The 26,797-nt window shown below is 41.7% G+C and overlaps 1 protein-coding gene across 3 annotated transcripts in view; it reads left to right on the top strand.

Moving 5' to 3' along the window:
• The first annotated feature begins 1,370 nt into the window (after window positions 1-1,370).
• Window positions 1,371-26,797, top strand: part of LOC144799891 (extracellular calcium-sensing receptor-like) — a 216,307-nt gene continuing 190,880 nt past the window's right edge. For 2 of the 3 annotated variants that reach the window (XM_078671500.1, XM_078671498.1), the window contains exon 1: window positions 1,371-1,455. The gene's annotated coding sequence lies outside the window, so the exon portion shown is untranslated. The remainder of the gene's footprint in view (window positions 1,456-26,797) is intronic. The other variant, XM_078671499.1, reaches the window with a different exon arrangement.

Here is a 26,797-nt window from a genome sequence, read left to right as displayed (position 1 = left end):
GACAGCAGAAGCCTGTTTCCTGAATCTTTTAAATCAAGCTTTTGCATTTTGCATTCATACTCAAAGTCCATTCTCAAAGATAGAGTTGCTCATCTCTAATCCCAAACCATTCTTTAGAGAATGATACAGAAGAGGAGAAACGGGTGTACATCATTCAGTCAGGCATAGTACACAGGATGTGTGCCTTCATGCAGACATCGCTGCACCACAAAATGTGACGCGACGGCGGGGCAAAAGTGTTGCATGGGGCTTGTAAATCACCCCCAATGTATGCAGGGTGGGCGTTCCCCATGCAAAAAAGCCTCTTAGAAGTGACGCAGTGAAATCTACCAGATTTCACTGTGCCATTTCTAGGACGCCATTGGGTCAAAACCCTACGCCTGCTTGGAGCTGGCGTAAGGACTGATAACGTGTATTGGGAATAGGCCTCTCTGTGCATTGCTGTAGTTGCGTTCTGCTTGTAACAAAACTCCAGCAATGCGTGACATTTGCGGCAACAGATGCGTCAGAATTTCTGACGCATCTGTCAACCCTTATGCCATGGTGTGCTGTATTGTAAATATGGCGCATCCATGGCGGAGCAAAGTGTTGCACATGGATGCGCAGGGAAACTAAAGCATCTATTAAGATGCGTCAGATTCTTGTTAATCTGCCCCTATATATTTTGTTTGACTGCAGGTTTTGGTCACGTAATGGGGTCCCTGCTCCAAATATCTTCACTGATAAGAGCTGTGGTGGACATGACATAAACTTATAAAGCACATGTTAACCTCTCGGTGATCTTGGCGCTGAATAACAGATGTCTTTGTTATCCAACTAAGTGAGACTTATTTGATTGACCTCTGAAGGATGAAAGACTCACTGGACTCTTCAGGATGTTAACCTAGATCTATTAGGTCAAAGACTTCAGCAGTCGATGTATTAGGCCCCCGAGGCACCAGAGCGGGCAGAGTGGTAGTGGTGGTTAGAATGTAAAATTACACTGAGCAGTTCTCTGCCTCACTGCGGTCCATCTTTCTCTTTCACACTCCTTGTGATATTAGTGATGAATTCATCAGGAGTGGTAGTGGTATTGTAGGCCGCTTATTCTCAATTGAATTGGATGCAAAATTGATGCATTACTGTTCAGATAAGAAAAGGGTAAACCTCAGATTAATGAGGATCACTGGAATGAGAGGCACCCCCCGCGAGTAGGGGAGGGGTGCCTTTAGTGGGATTTAGTGCCAGAGGGAACGGTTTCGTTTCCCTGGAAGTGGGCAAGGGGAGGGTCGCAAAGGAATGCGAGGAATGAGGGAGGCACGTGGCGGTACCTCCCCGTAGGCGTTAAAACTCCTGGACTCGAGGGTGTAGCCCTCTTTGTCCTCTCGCCTCTGGGGATTGCTGAAAGGCGCAGCGGGAGCAGTTGCCTGGGTGTGGGCTACCTGGGCCCGGCGGCGCTGGCGGTGATTCGCAGAGGTGAGGGGCCTCACGGCGTAGCGGGGAAGCATGCGGGCGGGGCATTGGGGAAATCAACGGCATTAGAATATGGAGAGATTTAGGGTTAATGAGATGGTGCGGTAGAAGGGCTTTTCTTACGTGGTAATGAAAGACCCGTGCCAGCTTTGGAAACGCGCACAGCTGAACAACTCTGAAGTTCGATTTCTCAGCTGACTATTAGCCTCTTGCCAGAAAACGAGCTCGCGGGGGGTGCCTCTCATTGCGTTTCTCAATGCTGATTAACCAGTTTTTCTATTAGATCCAAACAACTATGCAGGCGCAGAGCAATAAAATGTCATATTATTCTATCTAAAAGAGATATGCTTGAGTTTATCTGTTGTGTTCTTAAACTGCCATGCCATGGTCACAAATTTACACACCGAATTGTGCCTGGACAAGAAGGTTGATTAGTGTCAACAAAAGAACACAGGCTGCCTCTTGTGGACAATTGTATCACGCAAACTGCTAAGTTTCAGGAGATAGTCAGTGAGACGGGCTCACGGGTGTATAGACGTGTATATAGGCAGACAGTCTTGCAGGCAAGATGCACAAATGGAGGCAAAAACACACAGTCCTTCAAATGGGGTGTTGATACATTTATGGACAGACAGACAGATACTGATAAATACAGATTTATGGACTGATTGGAATCGAAATAACATAACACGGGTATTCGTAAAGTGTACGTTCGGCCAAAAGGGTATTTTGGGCGCTGAATAACTGATGCTTATTGTTGACCTTTAATCAGCACTGCTAGAGGTTATGTGGAGGTGATAAGGCGCACAGAAGTTAATTGCTGTATTTTACTCTTCCTTTTATGTCGGCGGCGCATCACGTGAACATGGCGGCAACGTGGTCGCAGGTTGGCGACTGGCAGGAACTGGCGGAGAGGCAAGGTATCAATGGCAGCAGGCATTGATGAAGGTGGCTGTGACTGGCAGGAACTCGAGGAACGACCAGGTCGCAACGGCAGCAGACATGGGCCAAAGCTGCTGTGCTCCATATGTTAATTAAATGTTAGGCGGTATGCAGATTGGCTCAGGGCAGGTGTAGCCAGTTCGGTGGAGAGGGTAGCCCAAGAGCAACACAGACCCGGCTTCGCAGCGCTGCAAAGCGTCTAGCATAGTTGGTGGGGGCGGGCTGATGCCACAGAGGGCTGGGGGAGCACAGGCGAGTGCAGGGAAGATAAGCATTGTGCGGGTTAGGTAGCCGCAAGATGAAATGTGGGAATTGGAAGGCAGCACACGGGGACGGGAGCCAAGCATAAGTACGTCTAATGCTAACCGGTACACATGGCATAAGAGAAAATATAGGTTTCTGCCTTTGGGAAACGCTGGAATGAGGAACCTGTCCCCTGGGAGGGAAAAGGGCTGTGCAGCATCGTTACTCTAAGGTGGTATCGCATAAGGCCGGGCCCGCGCTCAGTATTAGCGGGGCGCAGGAGGGCTACAAATGCAACAAGGGGGAGGTGCAATTGGGCATCCGGCGTGCTTTCCTAGGGGGAATAAATAAATAAATATTTGCCCAGGAAAGCGGATAGATGAAAGGTGACAAAGATACGGCGGAGTTAAAGTAGCAAACTTAAGATACTCAGAAGGGGGAGAGGAAGTGGCCAAGCAACTAAGGAGGTCGCTTGCTGAACTTGGAAACCAGGTTCGAGTCTCGGCAGAGACGCATAACATGCAGTGATTCTGGACAAACCGATCTTTTAGTGATATTGGATCAGCATCAGGACCCTACATAATATGGAGCCCGGGGATAAAGAATTATCCAGTTTCGGCAGGGATGCTTAATAGGTGGTGGCTCTAAACTGATCAATTAATCCCGTGCCAAAAATAGAATTCAGATTCTGTGGGTAAGGTGAATGGGGCCTTGGGCTTAATCGATCCGAGGGTTTTCTGGTGCTCAGCACCAGCATTTAGAGCAGTAGACCTTACAACACTAATTTCTGCCTCCCAAACCATTCTTTCAGTTTTGGGGGGCCTCGTGCACTCTGAAGTGGTGCAAGTATAGCAGTGTGACGGCTAGTAGTGTAAGTACTGTGATGGGCAGCGATGGCAGTGGCAATGGAGGGTGCAAGCTGGTATGGCTTCCTCATGAGGGCCCTAGCACTTATGGGATTACACATTAAGCATTTAGGGGGCTCATGTGAAACGCTTTGGTACTTGGGTCTAGCTCACGCTCTGTAAAACTCCGCGCAGGTTTTTCTATTGGGCCCGGAGAGATTAAATATATCCAGCTAGCTAGTGGAGACAACCACTTTCCAAGTTAAGCCGAGTTGAACGCTCATTTACTAATTGGGTCGGGTGGTTTTAGTTTTGACTGACAGACCGGCATGACGTTTGTCAACACAAAGTGGGGGAGTGCACGGTTATGGCAGAGTCTCATTACGAGGCAAACAACACGACTGCTCAGCGCTTTGACCAAGTGAGGGAGTTTTTCAGGGTACTAACAAGGAAAGGGGTTTTAAGGAGCTGCATGGCAGACGGTAGTGCTGCACGCGGAAAATAAAGCCGGAACTGGTCTGCCAGGTTTTACATTAATTTATGGTGCTGACTCCCGATAAAACACATAACAATCATGGCTACTTGCTCCATCGCATGGGATTGTGTCATTGTGAAGGTTCCGCGGCAGATGTGAGCGTAATGCAGGATAGCGCATCCACATAGGCGGAGCTTAGATCAATGCACAGTGAAAGGACAAGGGGCTTGAGTAAGGTTCCCATGTGGTGGGGCGGGGGTGTTCCACAGAGTGGGGGTCTGAAGCAGCAAAGTGCTACGGCTTCACAGGGACTGCCGCAGAGAGGCAGCAAGAACGATGAATGCCCTGGTGCAGGTGGGCTTGCAGCTATCCAGGTCAGGGGCGTGAGACTCAAGAACCCATTGCCAGGTCGAAAGCAGCAAGACTCGGGGGTGGGAATGGCTATGGTAATGGTGTTCCAGATCCCTTGGGAACTGCCAGAGTATGTATGTTGTATAAAGTTTTAGGCCGGAAGGATCCAACAGGACTAGGCCAGCATCCTCGGTCTATATTTAATGCCAGATGTTTTCGGTCATCGACCAATTAGGAGGGCATTGCATCATGGTTGTGTTAGGATTGTTGTCTGCACACCTGAATGGGCTGTTGGCTTCAGTGGGATGCCAGGGTAGGGTGAGAGAAACAGAAGAAGCTGATAAGCTAGTCACTGCACTCTGTTGAGACAAGTATGTGTGGGGGGGCATCAGATATGAGGTAGCTCCCTAACTCCGATATCGAGAGCACCAGTATCGGGGTTACAAATTAAGGTCCTGCTCAAAAAGGAACTCCATAAGTTACTATAGCAGTATAAGTTGGCGTCAGAGACGATTAGTCATCAAAAGCAGAACGGGTACCTGCCCTATGGATTTGAACAGAAAGGCCTAGGAGAGGTCCAAGTGTATTAATACAAAGACACCTAAGCCCAGGCAAATTACACCACACAGACAGATTTATTCGTTTTGTATCAAAATTTATTTTTCAGGAGTGAATTTATTTTAGAGACTGCTTTTTTTGCTGATACATAAATATGTTTCGTGGGTTAACCTACACCGTAATAAATAAACACAATAATAAAAATAAGTATAAATGGTGGTTCAGATTCCGCTCTAGCGTATCATCAACATTCATACAGCATTCATTCTCAGGTCAAACAGCACCAAGCGATGATGGTTGTAGATAACATGGGGACCGATGGTTCGAGGTCCAGGTAGGTTCTGAGGGTTCCTAGATAGGAACAAGCGCCTACGCGCGTTTCGGTGTATGGTCCCGTCCGGGACTACACCTTCATCAGGGCACAGTGGAAGGGCGGAAGGGGAACCACAAACAGGTAAGGTTTCTGTGAAATAAACATTAAAAACAGTGGTTAGGTGTATATACATTTTTGCGAGGGTTTAGGTGTAAACTAGATAGGCTCACATCTACATTCAGACTATGGACATCCAGTTTGTGGGCAGTCGGGACTAGGCTTGCAGAACACATTCATAGCATCATAGAAGTATTAATTTACATAGAAGGGGAACAATGAAATTACAGTTTAAGGGCTATGCTTTACTGGGACTGCTGGTGGGCAAGAATAACAAGAGTGAGGGGTCTGACTGGGGGCTGCACATTAATTTAATAGAGGTGCTGAAAATTAAGAATGTAAGGGTTTAGAGGTGTTTACCTGGCTCAGGTAAGATGAGGCTGATGGCGTTCTGGAGCAAGTAGAAGGCGCGGAGACCCTGTTAAGGAACAGGGCATGCTCATAAAAGTGCACAGTGCCGGTGATAAGAGCATGGAGCGCTAGGTTTAAACAATCACGCAAGATAAAGAAGCACACAGGCGCAATTACCAGAGATGGCAGGGGATGCTCTCCTCGGTGGATTCTCAAAGAGTCTGCCCCCGGGAATGTGCTCAAGCGGGGCGAGGCTGATGGGGTCCTGGGGCAAGTAGGATGCGCAGAGACCCTGTTAAAGAACAGTGCATGCTCATGAAAATGCGCAATGCCAGTTGAAAAGAACATGGAGCGCTGGGTTTAATCAATCACGCATGATGGGAAAGCACACGGGCACAGTTACCTGTAGTGGCAGGGGATGCTCTCCTCGGTGGATTCTCAGAAAGGGGGAAGCGCGCCGCCGACCGGTACAGGGATAGATAGAAACCTGTACAGGAAATATATGCACAAAAAAGGTGGCTGGTTTAAGGATGGGATTCCACAGCATGGGTACACTAGTGCCGTTAGTGGAACTGCGTGGGAGGGGGGCGCGGGCTAGAAATCTTACCCAAAGGGAGTCAAAGATGGTGATGGGGTCCCTCTGCTGTTTAGACAGATAAGGTCCGTCCTGGCATTCTCATGGCTGCGGGGATCAGCGGAGACACTAGAAAGATAAGGAGTGAAGGTCACTGAGTGATTTTCGAGAGAAATCCTTAGTAGTTGGGTCTACAATTCTGGCGGACGAGTGCGAGGGGGCATAGCAGACTGGGAGAAGTCAACTTACTTAAAGTCGCATCAAGTCGGGTGTCCCGGTCGGCGGACTCCACAGAAGTTAGAACAGAGACGATTAGCCCAGGGGGTTTTGCTTCTGTTGTTTAAGTCAAGTAGCAGGCAGCGAATCGCCTTCAAATCTCGTTAAGGGTGTTGGAGAGTATTTCAGGGGGAAAGAAACCTTAAGGTAAGACTGGATTGTCGGCTCCATCTCGGTAAGGTTTTCAGAAGGTACTTTGAAGTTGCTCAAAAGTGGTTTCAATGATACATTAAACAAGACTTGTAACACCGGCATAAGTGCCCTGCGGGAACCCAGGTTTTAGCACAGTCTTGATAGAAAGATAGTGTCCTATTCTAATTATTTTTAGTCTGTTAGACACATAGGGACGGGGACAGTTAAAAGGGCACCTTTGATGCTCATTCATTCCTGGGGGATGTGAATTGGTGGAAGTCAAATGTAGGTAGCACAGAGGAGTTTGGCATCAAAGACAGCAGGGAGGTTTAAAGCTCGAGCAGGCAGTCATTACCTGAGTCGGGAAGGAAAGTAACTATCCGCAACTGCGCAGGAGCCCTTTCAATGCTGTGGCATTGTCAGAAACCAGATTGCAAGGAAATTAAAATTATCGGCTTGGATAGGGATGATGAATTGTACCACTACACAGCTTTCAATATTAGGATAGCTGTACTTAAATGTCCTGTGTGACGGCTGAGGCTGCTCAGCATAATTAAGATGGAGTGGGTAAGGCATTTGGAAGGCTCGTCCCACTAACAGGTGGTGAAGCACTTGGTGACGACTGAAGGTGCGCAGCGCAGTTAACATGGAATGGGTAAGGCATGTAAAAGGCTTGTCCCAATATTAGGTGGCGAAGTCCTGGGTGAGGACTACAGGCGCAGAACAATTAACATGGACGTCCCAACAACAGGTGGCAAAGTCCTGGGGAAGGACTGGGGGTGCGCAGCACATTTAACAAGGAGTGGGTAAGGTATTTGTAGGCTCTCCCAATAACAGGTGGCTGGGTTTTTGTGGCATGCTATACGAGCAAAAGGTGGAAAGTTGACAAATTCAATATTACGGTAGTTCTACTCAGGTTGACAGTCACAGACATGCGGAGTTGCTACGTATTTTGAGCGTCATCGGTACTCGGTGGGGACCGAGGGTGCGCAGCTCAAGTAACATGGAATGGGTAAGGCATTTTAAGTGCTCATCCCAGCAGCAGGGGGAGAAAAAAAAAACTTTAATACACAGGCAATGTGGGGAATTGCCAAACAATCAAGGTGCTTTAGGCTAGCGGTACTTAAATTACCAGTTGCTAGCGTACCAGGTGGCTCTGGTCCTTAAGCGTCAGCAGTTTTCAGTGAGGATGGAGGGGGTGCACAGCACAATTAACATGGAGGACGTAAGACAAAGGCAAACTGGCTGGCACACTGCTGGTGTGGTAATTCCTGTAGAAGCAGAGCAGGGCAGATTTTGGCGCATCCGGAGGAGAGAGCGCGCAGGGTGAAGGGAATTCACCACCATTGAATAGGGTTGGAGGAGCTGCATTTGGGGGACCTCATGGCCCATTTACAGGGAGCGCTTAATAAAGGCAAGGAATTGTTTGTCCAAACTATACTGGGGGGCATAGCGTCACATACAAAAGGTGAAGCCCAGAGCATTACGACAAAAAGTTGAAGCAGTTTTTTTTGGGGGGGGGGGGGAGGGCAAGAGCGCCAGTGGGCTCCTTGCCCTGTGGCGGGGTCCCGGACAAGAGGAAAAGGCCGGGGATTCATTTTGGCGGAAACTGGCTGACCCTGGAACAAGGAGGCAGTCATTGGGGCTCTGGGCTGGCGGGAGAGGGGGCTGTCCTGCTGGTGGTCCTGGACTCTCCGACCCTACCCTAGTAGCCGGTGCTTGGATGAAGCAACATGATTACTCATATGGAAGTAATGGTAAGGGTATAGGTTGTGTCCTGCTGGTACAACACCCCTCAAGAGTGATCTAGAGATGACGAATTGTAAATACATGGTAACCGGGGGGCGCATATGTGCTGCGACTCCTTATGTGGAAGTAATGGTAAGGGGTTGGGTTGTGTCCTGCTGGTACAACACCACCCCTCAAGAATGGATATAGAGATGACGAATTGTAACTACATGGTAACCTGGGGGTGCATATGTATACTGCGACTCCTTATGTTCAGAAATGGGAGTATGTTATGGTTAATTAAACTGGTCAAAATGGAAGGTTTATCAACAAATAAAAATGGTGTTATTTGACAAGTAATAAAAGCTACGCAGTGAACACCAACCACTTGTAAAGTGTCTTTGTGGTGGGTGGTGAACGAATGGCACGTGATATCCCCACTATAATGAGGTACCCGGACATATGTTTTAAAGCGGAACCTCACTGGACGGCATGCACCACAACTCGATGGTTTGTCAACACAGAGCTCATGTCTGCATTACGTGTGTGTTGAGTCAGCTGTGGGCCATGCCCATTGCAGCATCCCGCGCTCCCCTCCCCCCCCCCCCCACACACACACAGGAGCTGCTTGCAGGCATTATAATTGATGAAGTAAGGAAAACTATGGAACGGATGCAGCCCTTTGCACCATTCCACTAATTGTAATGCTTCTGGGCTCCCAAGTGTTGTTACTGCTGGAATTGCAAAACCGTTGCATAATTTCACTCAATTATTACCTCTTAATCTTTGGGCTCAATTAGAAAACAGATGAGCTCCGCATAATGGGATATTTTCCGAGCCCCTCCCTAAACTGACACTATGTAAAGCCAATGCATCATTGGACCTAGCAGACGTCCCGGCGAGCAGCTGAAGCAGACACATCCTGCAGTCAGGGTCAGGGCCAAGGTCCTGCCGTTTACATCACTTTTCGCAAAAGCAGACTCCGGCTCAGAGTCAGTTTGGAAGAATCCTCTCTTTTAATTAAAACAGCTACGGTATAGTCTTCACTCCCTGAAACCGGGAGTTCCGAAGCCAAACTTCAATCAGCCGCTCAGTGTGATCTTAGGCAAGTACCTTTAAGTAGCATTGGTTCTTTCAGTATTTTTAAGCAACGTGCCTGTCACTGAGTGGGTGTGGTGTCGACATCCTATGCCCTGATTTAAATGCTAATAAGGACTATCCACTACGTTCTTGGGGGGCGTCTCCCAGAATATTGCTGTCAGAAATATCGTATATATATTTATACATAAGTAGGGGGCAGATTTACAAAAATGTCATGCTACATACACAGTGGAGCAGCTAAAAACCTGTGCTGCGTTCCATGAGAAGGAGAGCAGCCTATTTACAGAAATATGTCACTCTCCTCTCCCTAGCGCCAGTGCTGAGATATGCTGCCACGCGCGACACGCTCACCTTTACACCATAGTGCACGGGTGTCTACGTCAGCCTAGCATAGGTTTTGCACTGAGGATGCTCTTCCAGTACAAAATACTAAGCTTTGTATAACTTTGAAACGTTGCCCACTTCGTATGCATGCTGCACAGTGCAGCACACATGCAAAGTCAGAAACGAATGAGAAATAAAAGCATTTCTCCGTGATAGTGCCTATTTGAAATGGCGCTGAATTTTGCCACAAAACTCTGTTTAATTTTTAAGCAAATAGGGTTGTGCATCAAAAACCTTAGGCCTTTGCATGGGAGTGCCTATGCACCAGCCACGGAACACCCCTTGGTGCTAAGCATGCACTGCTTTGAATTACTTTCAAGCGATTTTCAGCGCAAAACAAGTTTTGTAGGTACAATTAGTAACAAAGATTTTGTGTCAATTTGCGTCACTTTCTCGATGCAAACACAGAGCAAAATCTTAATAAATCTAACCCCTAGTGTCCTAAATGCCGTTTGCAAAAATATCAATCCATTATTTGTAGATTTTCTATTATTAACTCCAATGGAGAAATATTTTTGCAAGCATTATTTAGGACAATCACCATATTATGGCTATGATATTTTGAACCACACCTTACTGATAGGAGTCCGTAACTTGCGGGAGGATATGACTGCAGACTTTCAACCACCCTGATACCCTAATGTTGGAGGAAAACCCATAAGGGGATTCTCCAGAAACCATACAGATTCCCAACAGCACCCCACCTTAAGCAGTCTGTACATTTTTCTACGTCTTAGTTCTCCTCTTTTGCTACAGTAAATTCACAGGGCCTGATTCACAAAGGTGAACTTACACATTTGTGTAAATTTATGATTTTGGGCAATTCTCAAAGGGATTTTACAAGTAGTATCTGTACGACTGTCGAGTCTCCGCACTCATGACAGAGACTCTGCACATAGAAAGATAGGCAGTCATAAAGATACTACTCATAAAATTGATCTGTGAATAGCGAAAAAATCATAAACTTACACAAAACCAACAGTTTACCTTTGTGAATCAAGCCCCAAGTAAGGAAAATGTTACTTTCTCGCATAAAACAAAAGTGGTAATCTGCTGGATTACAGATGTGCTTTTTCATTGATCTTGTGTGTATCTCATTTTTACTTAGATCCAGTGATTCAAGTCATTTAAAAGCTAACACTTTAGTATCATATATAACACATCCACTGCTTTTGAGACATTTAGATGCATCATATATATATTACCTACTGGCGGTCGCCAGTAGGTATATATAGTTAGGATTTTTTCCCTATGGGATTTTTGAAAATTCTATGTCTAATAACTTTGGCGTTTGTGGACGGAATTGGCTGAAATTTTCTGGAAAATGGAACATTTTGTTTCTGAGCAGCCCCTGAAAATTTGGGGGGGGTTCGTCCAGGGGGGGCCGAGAAAAAAGGGGAGTCCCAAAACGTGTTTTTAACATTGAGTTTTCCATAGGGCGGTTAGCCTCACTTTTAGCCCGAACGGCTGAATGGATTTGCACGAAACTTGGCAAAATTGTAGGGACTGGTAGCCCGATGTGCCTTTTGTAGGTCTCAATATATGTGCTGCAGTGGATTTTGAGAAATTAACGTTTAAAAAAAGATATATATCTGTAAGCGCGGACCAGGCAGCGCCCCGGTTCGCGGACCTTACGCGTATCGGAACTTCGCGTAGCGAAGCTGATTGGCTCTCCGGTGTCTGTCAACATTCTAAACAGTCCGGAGCGGCCGCCATCTTGTCTCTCGGTAGGATCGAGAGACAAGAGGAGGCCAAAACAAAGGGGGAAATAACCATAAGGGGGCATAGTAGATCCTCGCTGACCCCCTAGGTTTAATGTGGAGGCTTTAAAAGGGCCCCGCGGGGCAAAAAAAAAAACATTTTTTTTTGTTTTTTTGCGTGGGTAGCGCCCGGTCCGCGAACCGGGAAGCGTTCTGGGGAGCGTACTACAATGAAAAATGAATGATAGACTTTTCAAATGCTGTATGTTAATTGATTGTTGGTTTTGTTGATTATTTTTTATTTCCTTTATCTTCCCAGGGAGCGACCCGGTACGCGAACCGTTGAGCGCCTCGGTTCGCGGACCTTAAGCGTTCCGGGAGTCCACCATTTTGTGTTTCGGTCGAATTAAGATACAAGATGGAGGGCAAATAATGTTCAGAATGGGTAGAAGGGGGCACGGTAGAGTTATCTTGACCCCCTAGGTTTTCTGAGGGTGGCTGAGGAGGCTTATATGTGCGAAAAAAAATCATTTTTTTAAAAAAATTTCGCGAGGTTAGCTCCCGGTACGCGTACCGGGTAGCGCCCCAGGGAGCGTACTTTGTTGAAAATTAGTGAAAAAAGTTAGAGTAAAATAATAATTGTGAGTGATTAGATGTAGGGTAGCTCTGAGAAGAGCTTTTGGGTTTATGGTACATTTAGGTACTTATAAGTAGGTACCAATGCACATTTTTAAATTCAGAGTGAAAATTCTGTTGCCCTCATCTGAGAAGTGAACTCCATCTCCTCTGTAGATATCTTGCATGTAGTAACGCAAGTTATTGTTGTACAGGGAGCCCATTCCATGGTCTCTCATGTAAGCTGAAACAGATTTGTTTACATGCTTCCTCGACTTCTCAATTTGTGGACAAAATTGGTTTGACCACCTCCATTTCTGTCTTTGGCATATATTTGAATATACCAAGGCAGTCTGAGGAAAAAGTGCCATTAATTGCTCAAAGGTGTCCTTTAAAAGCATTTCCAGACCTACACCAGTCAAAGTGCCCAAGTCATTACCTCCACAGTGCACAATTAACAGGTCAGGTTTTGGCAAATGCATAAAGGTTTTCACCAATGGTATCAATTGGTGACATTTTAATCCTCTGTGGCCAAACCACTTAATTTCCACATCTTGTAAATTGAGGTTAGGTAAATTCCTGCTTTCAACGTACCTTTGAGCCCAGTGAATATAACTATGACCAACAATCCAGACAGAAAACATGGTGAGAGAAGGTTCTCCTGCAGTCAGATGAAGTGTGGCAATGAAATGGCAGTTGAAAAAATGAGAGTGTAAAATGAAAAAAAAACTGTGGAGTTTCTGTGTTCATGAAGCAGTAACAGTGATTGGTGGATTTTGATTGATGAAAACAGAAAGTTAGGGTGCACAGATGTGTTCTTTGAAAGATGTATTTTGAGTGGTCAATAAAAAATCATTAAATGAAAGAATGCACTGGATATGCAGGTGCACTGAGAGTTCAGAGTTCAATTGCAACATTGTTGTGTGAACTTGCAAACACCAGAGGTCTTCCAAGAGGTGGTTGCTATGGAAAATAGGCAGAAAGGGCAGAGGGGGAAGGGTTTTCATTTGAAAAAAAGTGAGGGAAGAGTTTTGATTGGGTGACATGAGAAATATGTGTGAAGAATTACAGCATTTCTGTGCTTTTGATAGCTGCAGACTCTGGAGTGCATACCTTTTGCTCTGCTGAAGACAAATTGGTGTGTTTCTGAGACTGTTTTCAAACTCAAAGTATTTGCTAAGGTGAGAAAATATTTCTTTAATTTAGATAGAGAATAGTGTGCTTTAAGGAGAAAATTATGATTTATGTGGCGCAAATTGCTTGTAAATATGCTCTCAAATGTGTATGGAAAATTTTGATTTTGAATGTTTGTGTTACATAGCCATGTTAAAAGTGACCCAACCATGCTGGAAAGGCAATCAAAAAATGCTTTCATGTGTTTTAATGACATTTTAATTCATTTTCCCATGTGCAGTGTTTAGAAATTATGATTTGAAAATCGTTTTTGGGGAAAAGGAATTGTTTTTAAATTCATGACAAGGACATAATGGTGTATGCTTCTTTATAAGGCAATTGACTGTCCCTGATGTTATTTTTCTCATTTTAGTGTAAGACCTTTCTCTGTGGCGCAAATTGCTTGTAAATATGCTTCCACATGTGCATGGAAAATTTTGATTTTGAATGTTTGTGTTACATAGCCATGTTAAAAGTGACCCAACCATGCTCGAAAGGCAATCAAAAAACGCTTTCATGTGTTTTAATGACATTTTAAGTCATTTTCTCATGTGCAGTGTTTTGAAATTATGATTTGAAAATCGTTTTTGGGGAAAAGGAATTGTTTTTAAATTCATGACAAGGACATAATGGTGTATGGTTCTTTATAAGGCAATTGACTGTCCCTGATGTTATTTTTCTCATTTTAGTGTAAGACATTTCTCTGTGGCGCAAATTGCTTGTAAATATGCCCCCACATGTGCATGGAAAATTTAGATTTTGAATGTTTGTGTTACATAGCCATGTTAAAAGTGACCCTACCATGCAGGAAAGCCAATCAAAAAACGCTTTTATGTGTCTTAAGGACAATTTAAGTAATTTTCCCATGTGTAGTGTTTTGAAGTTATGATTTGAAAATCGTTGTTGAGGTAAAGGAATGTTGTTAAAATTTATGTGCGCCATATGCCCCCAAATTTCTTTTTTAGGGGTGCAGCAGGGTGTTCTTGAGACACCCCTGCACCTTTGGAATAAATTCCTAATTTGTGATGAGCAAATTGTTAATCGCAAATTGCACCTTCATTTATATGAGCCTCCTAGCCCATGGAAATGAATGGGTAAAATAGCAATTAGCAATTTTCTCATCGCAAATTTGGAATGGTAAAGAATCGCTATTTATTCCTTAAAATTCGCTTTTTTGGAAATGCAAAATAGTTATATGATACATATGGCGGTTGATGTCTAACAAGATAAGAAGCTTATGGATTCATTTATGCTGACTGGCGCAATGAAGTAGACATCACTTACTTCATTGGTAGAGCTTTACATGTATTATCTCCTCTGTATTCTTCATCAAGCATAACTTTAATCTGCAATCCTGAGTAGGCCTCACTTTAAACAAACCTCTGGATAGGCTACATCTTATTGTTATCCTGTATTAATCATTTAAAATGCTAGGGACAGATTTATGATAGGTGTATGCCTCTTTTGCGCCACTTAGAAAACATTGTCCATGGGGAAATGACTTAAAATGTCCTTAAGACACATGAATGTGTTATTTTAAAACGTTTGCAATTTTTTTGGGTCACTTTTAACATGGCTATGTGACTCAAACAGTCAAAATCTAAATTCGCAATGCACAGGTGGGAGCATATTTACAAGGAATGTGCTCCATGGGGAAAGGTCTTATAATGTAATATGGGAAAAATGACATCAGAGACACTGAAATGCCTTATAGAGAAGCATACACCATTATGTCCTTGTCATAAATTTGCAAACCATTACTTTTCCCCAAAAACGATTTTCAAATCATATTTTGAAAACACTGCACATGTGGAAATGACTTAAAATGTCAATAATTCAAAATTTGCGATTCCTTAAATGCAATGTATCAAACAAAAAATATGTAAAAAATGATATTAAGGATTTGGAAACTACCACCAACTTCTAGTTTGTGGTAATTTGCGAATTCTTTTCAAAAAGCATTTTTTTCTAAAAAACAAAAGGACCCATATGACGCCCATACATGCCCTTAGGGCATGTAGGTGTGCCATATGCTCCCAAATTTCTTTTTCAGGGGTGCAGCAGGGTGTTCTTGAGATACCCCTGCACGCTTGAAAAAAATCCTATTTTGTGATGAGCTAATTGCTAATCACAAATTGCAACCTTCATTCCTATGAGCCTCCTAGCCCATGGAAATGAATGGGTAATTTGCAATTAGCAATTTGCTCATTGCAAATTAGGAATAGTAAAGAATTGCTATTTATTCCTTAAAATTTGATATTTAGGAAATGCAAAATAGTTTGATGGTACATATGGTGGTTCATCTGTAACAAGATAAGAAGCTTAGGGATACATTTATGATGACTGGCGCAATAAAGTGCACATTACTTACTTCATTGGTAGGCCTTTACATGTATTATCTCCTCTGTATTCTTCATCAAGCGTAACTTTAATCTGCAATCCTGAGTAGGCCTCACCTTAAACAAACCTCTGGATAGGACACACTTTATTGTCATCCTGGATTAATCATTTAAAATGCTAGGGACAGATTTATGATAGGTGTATGCCTCTTTTGTGCCACTGTGCGTCACTTTTATGATGCAGCGGTGGTGCAAAAGATTTGCTATGAGGCGACAACATTACAAAATGATGCATTTAGGCAGATATGTCATGGTGTAAAAAAAACGTACCACATAAAACCCAAGCAGCAGTGATGCAAAAGATGCAACATGTCGCAAGACAGGCCTCACTTGGGGCCATATGTATCAAGCTAATTAGCATTTGCAAAGATCAAAATTCTACGAATTTCGGCCTTTGCGAATGTTAATTAGACAAATGGTATGTATCAAACAAGTTTGATGCAAAATAAGGAGTAGCAAAATTTGCTATTCCTTATTTTGCAATTGCACTGAAGGATTTGCAAATTTTGTGACTACTTAAATGCAATGTATCAAACAAAAACTATGTAAAAAATGACATTAAGGATTTGGAAACTATTGTGGTAAATTGGTGGTAATTTGTGAATTCTTTTCAAAAAGCTTTTTTTCAAAAAAACAAAAGGTGCCATATGACGCCAACACATGCCCTTAGGGCATGTATGTGTGCCATATGCCCCCAAATTTGTTTTTCAGGGGTGCAGCAGGGTGTTCTTGAGACACCCCTGCACCCTTGGAAAAATTCCTATTTTGTGATGAGCAAATTGCTAAACGCAAATTAAACCTTCATTCCTATGAGCCTCCTAGCCCATGGAAATGAATGGGTAACTTGCAATTAGCAATTTGCTCATCGCAAATTAGGAATGGTAAAGAATCACTATTTATTCCTTAAAATTCGCTATTTAGAAAATGTAAAATATTTTGATGATACATATGGCAGTTCATCTGTAACAAGATAAGAAGCTTAGGGATAGATTTATGATGACTGGCGCATCACCAGGGATGTGACAGTCATCCTGCGCCGCTGTTCCGCCACCCATGGTGTGCTGCATTTACAATGCGGTGCAGCATGGGGCAAAAACGGCACAGATGCGTGACGCATCTGTGCCGTAAAGGTGGCGCATTGCTGGAGTTGTATCGCAAGTGCGATGCAGCTCCAGCAAGGCTCAGGGGTGCCCCATCTCCGCAATGCTGCGTCAAGACCTATGCCAGCTTCAAGCAGGCGCAGGGTTTTGACGCAGCTTTCTCCTATCTGATTGTAAATGCGGCACACCATGGGTGGCAGAGCAGTGGTGCACGTTAACTGGTGCATGCCTGGGGATGTGCCATTTAATATAAATCTGCCCCTTTACATTTAAGTATGTGCAGGGGACACAGAGTCGGTGAGGCTTATTCAAGGTTAAGAAGAGATGAGTCCTGTTCAGTGAAAAATTAGACATAGGCTTCACCTGCTCAGCATTGCTGGACATGGCTAAATAATAGCTGCAAAATGTTAATCTTGTTAAACAATTTTACTATTATAATCTCTGAGATTTGTCTCTTACTCTGCAACATCTCATTGTTGTTATCTTTCTTTAAAGATAAAGACAACCTCAACATGAGCGACAATCTGCAATCAGTTGATTTTGACCTCATCATTGAACTTGTAATTGAAACATCAGTGGATGTTGATCCTTTGGATGATTTAAATCCTGAGGATGAAGAAGAGCGTGATGAGGATGCAGATTTGTCCGAATTATATGATATAGGATGGGAAGCTGACCTGCTTGAGCCTTTGGAAATATAAACATTTATTTTTAAAATGTATAATTAATAAAAAGTAAAAAGGTAAACCGTTTAATTTAAAAATAAAGACACCTTCAAAAACAGGTTATGTGTAGTGTCTTCAATAAATATTAAAATATGCTCATAAAATTAGATCAGATTCACATATAAAATAGCATAGGTAACATAAATATAAATGTCATTTCTTTTCTGGTATTTCTGTATTGTAAAATTGCCAATGACTAAAAAATCTTCAAATTAAAATGTCAAGTAGTGTGTTAAGTTTTTGATCACTGTTACTGATTTACTGTTTGGTAATAATGTTTAATAACATTTTTTATTATATTTTTCCACAGATTCAACTGCAGATCATTTCAAGATTTCACCATGCCTACAATAGAAAGACAGATAAAGGCTGCAAAACGTCAAAGACAGCAGGTGAAAAAAAAAACGCAGCAGTCCTCTAACAAAAAGATTTCTCAAGCCACGAAGAAAGCACCGGGTAAGAGCTCTAAATATTTCATAAGAAATATTTGTATTAAAAAAAATATTACTACAGAAAATGTTTCAGTCCATAAAACGAGAAGGAAATCAAATGGAAAGAAAAGGACAATGAAAAATGTTACTGCTAGAGCAAGAGATAAATCTGTGCATGATAGTAGAAGGAAACAACAGTTTAGGGAGATTCGTAAACGAATGTTCCGCAACAGGATAATTGGCAATTTGTTAAAAAATATTAAGAAAGGTCAACAGAAACTAGTTTTTTATAAGAGAAAAAAAAAAGTTGAGAAAGTTATTGATCAGGCATTTGAAATTAAACGTAAGTTATTTATTTTGATAATCAATAGAATTAGGAAGCTAAACAAGGCAATTTTTGATTTCAAAAGAAATAGTAGATGGAAGAGAATAGTTAATCGTAGTAATTTTTGTGAAGTTTTTTCTGGAGAATGGATGCATAGTTCAAGCTGTGAGGCATTTTTTAATGAGGAGAGTTATTTCCAGGATAATGATTTGGTGCATGCAGTTGACACCAGTGGTCGTGCTTATGAAGTGAAAGATGGTTGTCCAGTTGAAAAAGAAAAACTTGTGACAACAGAGGCAGAAGAGGTGTTAGGTAATGAGGTTTTAGGAAGACGTGCTAAGGGTCCTGTGTACACCTGGAAGTGTAGTAGTATTTGTAGTGTGCGACAGGATTCCATCAATTTGCTTTGTGATTTTGTACGGTCATTTAACAAAAAAAGTTTGAAGCAGAAAATGATGTTGTTGCAAGAATTAGATCCTTGCAGAGTAAGAGAAGTGACAGGTTTGCATGGTCATTCACTGGCTTGTCTTTCCAGGAGAGTATGCCAGAGTGTTTTTCATCATTTCAGGATGCTAGCAGTGCATCATAACAAAGTGAGGAAATTAGTTAGAATGTTGTATTATGCTAAGAGTCCAGCAATTATGCTGAAACAATTATGCGCTGCTCTTTTGCATGGTTCTGAAATAGATGTGAAGAATATATGTGAAGAAATTGAGTTTTGTTACTTTGGAAGTAAAGAGGAGAATGTTGAAATTGAGCAAGAAGTAGAGGGTCATGTGGAAGATAGTGTACAGGTTTCCAGTACAGATAATTTCCAGAGGGAAATTGCGACGTTTGACGTGAAATCAAGTGAGAGGCCTAATTTCACTTGTGTGTGTTGTCGACGCACTTATTATAAGAATCAGACTAAGTTAGTGGATTTATATGCAAAAAGTGAAAGGGAAAATAATAGTGAATGGAAGGATTTTGCAACATACTTGATGGTAGAAAATTGTTTTGATTTGGGATTGGATCAACGTGTGTGTACTTATTGTTGTAACAAATTAAAACAAAACCAGATGCCTGCTAGAGCAGTTCATAATAATCTGGAATTGGTTGAGATTCCTTCTGAATTGAAGGACTTAAATACTTATGAATCTATTTTGATTCAAAGTATCCATCCCTTTCAGGCTATTGTAAGAATGGAGCCAAAGACAGGGAAATTGCCTCCATCAGATTTACAGAGAGGATTAAAGGGAAGAGTTGTTTATTTGCCTCTAGATTTCAAGAAAAACATTAACACAATTGGAGTAGAAAAAGTGGAAGAGGAACCTCTGGTTATCTTAGTTAATGGGGTTCCGACAAAGAATAAGAAAATATGGCAAGATTTAGTAGATGTTAGGAAAGTTAAAAAGGCAACATTGTATTTGAAAAAAAATAATAAATACTATAAGAATGTATATGTTGCAGAAGAGGAAGTAAGTGAGGAAGAGGATAGCGATTTGTGTGCTGGTCAAATTGAGAAAGTAGAACCCTCTACTAGTGAAGAAATATATGAACATTATAGTGTTCATCCTTTGCATTCCAAGGAAGTCATGGGGAATGCTATTGAGTTGTTTCAAATGAAACAAGCCAAAGGGAGTCCCATTAGTGTTTGGGAGGAAAGTTTGGAAGCTCGGTGTTTCCCACAGCTTTTTCCAACAGGTCAGGGAGGAAGATATGATGAGCGACCTCATCAAATTCCTGCTTCTGAATACCGGACTTTGCGATTGTATGCAGGAGATGCTAGGTTTCGACAATGCATTCCTTATTTGTTTCATCTCCTGTTTGAAAGCGATCTGTCTGGACTGTCATATGCAGTGAACCACATCTTGAAAAGTGGTATACACATGCAAAACATCTCGGCAAGTGACTTTATGGATAAAGTCAATGTCCAAGATAGTATTTTGGATTCTCACCTGATTAATCTCATGGCGTGTCAGCGTGGTACTAATGAGTACTGGTACCGTCGTCATGGTGATTTAAAATGTATGCTGAGGAACTTAGGTACTCCCACATGGTTCCTCACTCTGAGCTGTGCCGAGTATGGCTGGGAAGACTTACTTGAATTTCTACGAGAGGCAAATGCTAACGTAGATAACATCGAATTCAAGACACCTGGAGAACTGTGCTCTTTGGATCCAGTCAATGTATGTAGGTACTTCAATCATAGATTTGAAGCTATGATGTCTTTCATCATGAATAAGAAGAATCCACCTCTTGGAGAGGTGTTGGATTTCTTCTGGAGAAAGGAGTACCAAGCAAGAGGTGCTCCTCATATACATATGTTGCTGTGGATCAAAGATGCACCTAAATTTGGAACGGATCCAGAAGACTCAGTGATGAGTTTCATCCAACAGTATTCTACGTGTGCTGTTCCAAACGCAAAGGAGAAGAAAAGCCTAAGAGAAAAAGTTCTGCGTTTCCAAAGCCATCGATGTGGAAAGTACTGCCGTCGTAAATTCCGAAACAAAGACAAGTTCTACACTAAATGTCGTTTCGGCTTTCCACGACCAGTGATTTCTAAAGGAAGAGTAAACAGTTTGATGTCTTCGTTGCGACACAATGTCATGAAGAAATCACCTAAAAACACTTACAATTTGAAGAGGAACGAAGAGTCCAAGTACATCAACGACTACAACCCGGTGATTTTGTCCATGTGGAATGCTAACATGGATATACAGTTTGTGGCTGATAACTGTATGGCTGTGGCTCGGTATGTGACGTCTTACATCACCAAAAAAGAGAAGACAGAATTGAAGGATATGTGGGAGGACATTTCCCATGAAAAGAGCCTCAGCAAGAAGTTGTACAGTTTCAGTCTGAAGATGTTGTCGCATCGAGAAATCGGAGCGTACGAATGTTCTGACCGGTTGTCTTCAGCAAGTCTCTATGCCAAGTCCAGGAGTATCGTTTGGGCGAGTCTTGGTCTTGCTGCAACGCGTAATCGAGTTCTCAAACCTGTGCGGGAAATTGAGTATTTGGCGGAAAAGGAGCCAAACAGTACCGACATTTTGAAGACAAACATGTTGGATACATATTATCCAAATCGAAGCAGTCACCTCGAGAATGTTTGTCTGTATGAGGTTCTGCAAAATTACATATTCAAGAGGAACATCAAAGAAGATACTGAGAAAGGAGTGTATGCTGTAATAGGAAGTGAGGGATGTCTGGTCAAGCAAAGAAAATGCCACTTGGTAAACCATCGAAAATTGAGTGGCGAATCTCCTGAAAAAAAGGAGTTTTTCTATTTAGCACTTTTGCAACTTTTCAAGCCTTGGCGTGCAGAAGAGGAACTGCTTGGAGATTTTCTCTGTTACGAAGACTCTTTCAATGCCGCCAAGGAGACCATAGAATGTCCTGCTTTTCCCAAATATGTAGAAATGTTGAATGCGGAAATTGAGCAGGAAGCAACGATTGCAGCCGAGATTGCCAGAGACAGTTCTCAGGACAGTCAGAGTTCTGCTTCATTGAGTCAGGATCCACTAGGAGGACCTGTTATCGAAAATGAAGCTGCCACTGCTATGAATGAAGTGGAAAGAGCCATTGCACATGCTCAAGAAGATGCGGTTAACTTAGAAGAGTTGGAAAGGCAACTCAACGTTGAGCAGAGGAAAATATATGACGAAGTTACCATGCAAATTGATCATGGATTAAGTCATGATAAGAAAGAGTGCTCATGTACGTCGTTGAAGCCTGTCCGACTGTACGTGAGTGGAGAAGCGGGAACTGGAAAAAGTTTCCTCATTAAAGCAATTTCATGCTATTTGCAGGAAAGGACAGAGTCATCGCTGTCTTGTGTTGTCACTGCTCCAACTGGACTGGCAGCACATAATATTAAAGGGATTACTTTACATCGTTTACTGATGCTGCCAGTGGAGCATGACAACAAATTAGAATATCACAAGCTATCTGGAGATGCTTGTTTTGAAGTTTCAAGAATCTTGAGGAAAATGAAACTTCTTATCATTGACGAAGTAAGCATGGTTTCCAATGTCATGCTTGCCTTTGTGCATTTGAGGATGCAAGAAGTTCTCAAAACAGAGTATGATGTGTTATTTGGTGGCAAACACATCATTGTTTTCGGAGATCTTCTGCAGCTGACACCAGTGAAAGGGCAACCTGTGTTCAAAATGCTCACGCATGAAGATACCAGGAAGTGCCTAGGCAGCATTGGCAACGTCAATATATGGTTAAACTTCAATTATGCTGAACTGCATGAAAATATGCGTCAGGCGAAGGATGAAGTTTACAAGACTATTCTACAAGATGTTAGAATTGGAAAAGTGACCGAGCATGGGAAAGAAGTTTTACATGCACGATTACTGTCAAATTTATATCCAGAACAAGATGTTGTGCCTGAGAATATTTTTCAGAAAATTACTGAAAAGAAATCTGGAATATGTTTGATGCCAACTCTTGCAGAATGTGCCAAATTTAACAACAAAATGTTGCATTTAGAAAAGCAAGAGATTGTGAAACTGGAAGCTATTGATAGAGTAGAGCATATGGGATCAACAATTATTTTGTCTGAGAATCTGAAAACAAAATTGGATTCATTAGAGAAGAGTATATCTAAAACTGCAGGTTTTGAAAAGACTCTGAATGTGTGCTTGAACTGCCGTATAATTTTAAGAAGGAATTTACATGTTGAAAGAGGTCTGGTAAATGGATCAATGGGTAATGTTGTTGATTTTGTGAAATACAGAAATAGAGATGGAATTGAATTTTTAAAAATTAAATTTGATGGCATTGAGGAAGTACAGCTAATTGCTCGTTGTTCTGCTCGATTTTTGCTTGTAAAAGACTTATATGTTCGCCGTAAGCAGTTTCCTGTTTGCTTGGCATATGCGGTGACAATCCATAAATCGCAAGGTTTAAGTGTAGACTGTGCATTGGTGAATATTGGCAGTTCTGTGTTCAAGGAGGGTATGGCATATGTGGCATTGTCACGAGTTAGAACTTTATCGGGATTGTACTTGATTGAGTGTGATGTCACAAACATTTGTGCGGATCTAGATTGTGTTAAGGAATACAATAGGTTAAGAAGAGAGTATGCGCCACATTTGCCTCAGTTTCCTTTGTTTGAGAAACGTGTGGTAGGCCGGAAACGAAGAAATGAGAACAATACTGGGGAGGTTGTAGCAAAAAGACAAAAAGTCAATGAACCTAAAATTACAAGCAGAAACAAAAAGGATTCTGTTGAAGATGTTGTTGGTTTTCAGTTTGAAAACAGTTCTGGTGTCAACTGCTATGCTAATGTAGTAATTAATGTTTTGTTTTCTCTAAAAAATGTAAAAGAAGAGATTGTGGTCAATTCTGATCAAAGATTTTGCAGTTTGTTAAATTCTGTGTTAGAGAAATGTACCACTGATAGAAGAAACATAGAAAGTGTGTCTGAAATTCGAAATCTGTTAGACAGATGTTCAGGCCAAACACAATTCTCTCAAAATATTCAGCAAGATTGTCAGGAGTTTTTAATGTATATGCTTGATGTATTACATGCTGAAGGTGTAGATGTAGATCAGCTGTTTGGGCTTTCTTATCAATGGCAGCATGACTGCGAGAACTGTATGGTATCAAGTACTACTAGTGTAGACTCAGAAAGATTTATATATTTAACTTTGCCAGACAGTAAATCAGTCTCCTTTAATAAGCTAGTAAAAGCTGCTAATCACAACATGGAGTGTAGCCAATGTAAATCTGAAATGATGTCCACATTATTTATACGAACATATGGCCAGTACGTCATTTTAATGTTCCAACGATGTAGGCCTGATGGAACAAAATTGACAACTTGAATAAAAAATTTTGTAGCTTCGCAGTTGTCAATATCAGGAAGGACTTTTGTAACTACAGCAATTATATATCATGACGGCCCTTCAATAACATCAGGACATTACACAGCTTATTTAAAGTCTAGAAATGGCTGGTCATTCTGCAATGATTCTGTTTTAATTTTCAAAAAAAAATTGCCGTATGACCTTAAAAACTCTTACCTGGTGTTTTTAAAACCAAAATTTTAGGGAAATAATCTCGGGATGTGCTCTGTGGAATTTCAAGAAGTTCTAATGGCTCCTACACAATTTGGCCTTGAGGATAAGTGTAGTTCAGAGACATAACTTCTAATCATAGGACTGGACATCATGGAGATATATGTGCACTTTGAATGAGTTCAGAAAAACTGTTTCTTTTTATAAGCTAATTGAAGCAGCCAATCAAAACATGGAGTAGAGGGAATGTAAGTCTGCAATGCTGTCTACTGTTTTACATTGCTTTGTGATTAAAAGTGATGTAGAGAATTAAATAATTGTAGTAGTCATAGAGGTAGTGTAAGTCTGCTTCATATTAAGCAGTATCAGTGTCATAGGAAATGTAGAACATGACTGAGCAAGAAGGGGAAGATATTACTATTCCAGGATTGTGAAAATGATCTTCAACATTTTAATTCTGAAAGTTGCGGAAATGCCAAATGATGGGATTGGCTTACAAGAAATCCAAGAGTTATAAATGGCTCTGACTAGATTTGGCCTTGTGGAAAATTGTGGTAGAGAGCAAGAAGTCATTTATTGCATGTAACGTGTTTTTAAAAACGATGGAGGTTTTCTTTCAGAAAGTGGCGGGCTGAAAGTAATAACAGCACAAAAGAGTGTAAGCTGTTCATAGGACATCCTTGGACGTCATGGAAAGTAAGTTAACTTTAAGGAGTTCTGAATTTTGATTTCTGATGTTGTATGGGTTTTTTAAACACAATCATTTTGATTGTGTTTTTTTTTCCCCGCTGTTACATGATGAATACCTTCAAGTCACTGTTTTTAGTGAATTTTGATACATTCTGAGAACAGCAAAAATAAACCATTTAACATGTATAATTAATTCTGTACTGTTTGCATTTATGATGTATATGTAGAACTGTGTAGGAGGCATGGAGAAGGTGAGGCTTCTGTAAGTGTCAAAGTTGTTGCATGCAGTGCTGCACTTCTACGTATTCTTTCATATGCTGGACTACATCTGCACAATGAGATACCTAAGCAAAGGAAACACAAGTGATGTGATTGTGAAATGAGCAAAATAAATTGCACATATTTCAATTACATCACCTGTGTTTCCTATCATTATGAATCACATTGTGCAGATCAAGTTTAGGTCTGTCCAGGGAAACATAGGAGGTTTCTACTTTGTTGAAGAGTGCAGTGGACATGACTCACTTCATTGGTAGACTTTCACAGATATTATCTCCTCTGTACACTTCAACAAGTGTAAATCTCATCTTGAACTCTGAGTAGGCCTCACCTCAAACAAATCTCTGGATAGGAGACATGTTATTGGCATCCTGAAGCGACACTTTTCTGAAACAAGAGCAATGCAAAAGATGCACCATGTTGTAAGATAGGCCTCACTTCATCTGCATCAAGATACTGTTAGTTTAAAATGTATATCTTTAGGACTGTGTAGGGGACCTGGAGAAGCAGAAGCTTCTGTCAGTGTCAAAGTTGTTGAAAAACTATTTGTCCTTCAATCTTTTCCCTTGTCTTTTGTAATTTTTAAATACATGTTTTAATATTTTTCAAATGTTGGTTCTCTCTTTCACAGATTGAAAGTATAAAAATAAAAAGTGATTAATTTAACGGCAATTATAAGGTAAATAGTTGTACTCTTTTCGTTACATTTCTATCACATTCACCTACTATTAGATCCACTGCTTCACTTCTTTAACCCTCAGTTTCCTGCCTTTGCTACTTTCCTCATTCCTTTCTCTATTACCTACTTACTCAACTCCTTCCACTCTTTTTCTCAGTCCCTCTGTTCTCATAGTTCCTCAGTCTTGTTCACTCACTCCGTCTCTATTACTCTTAGTGTCTGTGAATTACTTTCCCACCTTTTTTTTTGGACCGCTTCCCGGGAAGTGGCCCGGTTCGCAAACCAGCAGCGTTACGGGAGTCCACCATTTTGTGTTTCGGTCGAATCAAGATACAAGATGGAGGGCAAATAATGTTCAGAATGGGTAGAAGGGGGCACGGTAGATGTATCTTGACCCCCTTGGTTTTCTGAGGGTGGCTGAGGAGGACCATAGTTCTTCACTCTTGTTCACTCTCTCTGTTTCTATTAATGTCACTGTTTATGACTGATCAAAAAAATTTTTAAAAAAAAAAGAACAGTAACTATAAGGGAAGGAAACAGACAGTTATGTTAAAAGAAAGACAGCTATAGGGAGTAAACTAAGGATACTGTTACCCGCAATCCACTGCTGTTGATGTTACTGACCATGTCATGAATGATGTAATATGTGACATCATCAGCAGTGGATTGTAGGTAACAGTATCTCTTGTTTACTCCCTAGAGCTGTCTTTCTTTTCACATAACTGTCTGTTTGCTTACCTTATACTTACTGTTCTTTTTTTTGAAAAATATTTTTTTTGGTTAGCTTCCGGTACGCGTACCGGGTAGCGCTCCGGGGAGCGAACTAAG

Source organism: Lissotriton helveticus, chromosome 12 (genome assembly GCF_964261635.1).
Source record: "Lissotriton helveticus chromosome 12, aLisHel1.1, whole genome shotgun sequence".
NCBI lineage: Eukaryota > Metazoa > Chordata > Amphibia > Caudata > Salamandridae > Lissotriton > Lissotriton helveticus.
Note: the sequence above shows the minus strand (reverse complement) of the source record. Positions and strands in the feature narration are given on the sequence as shown.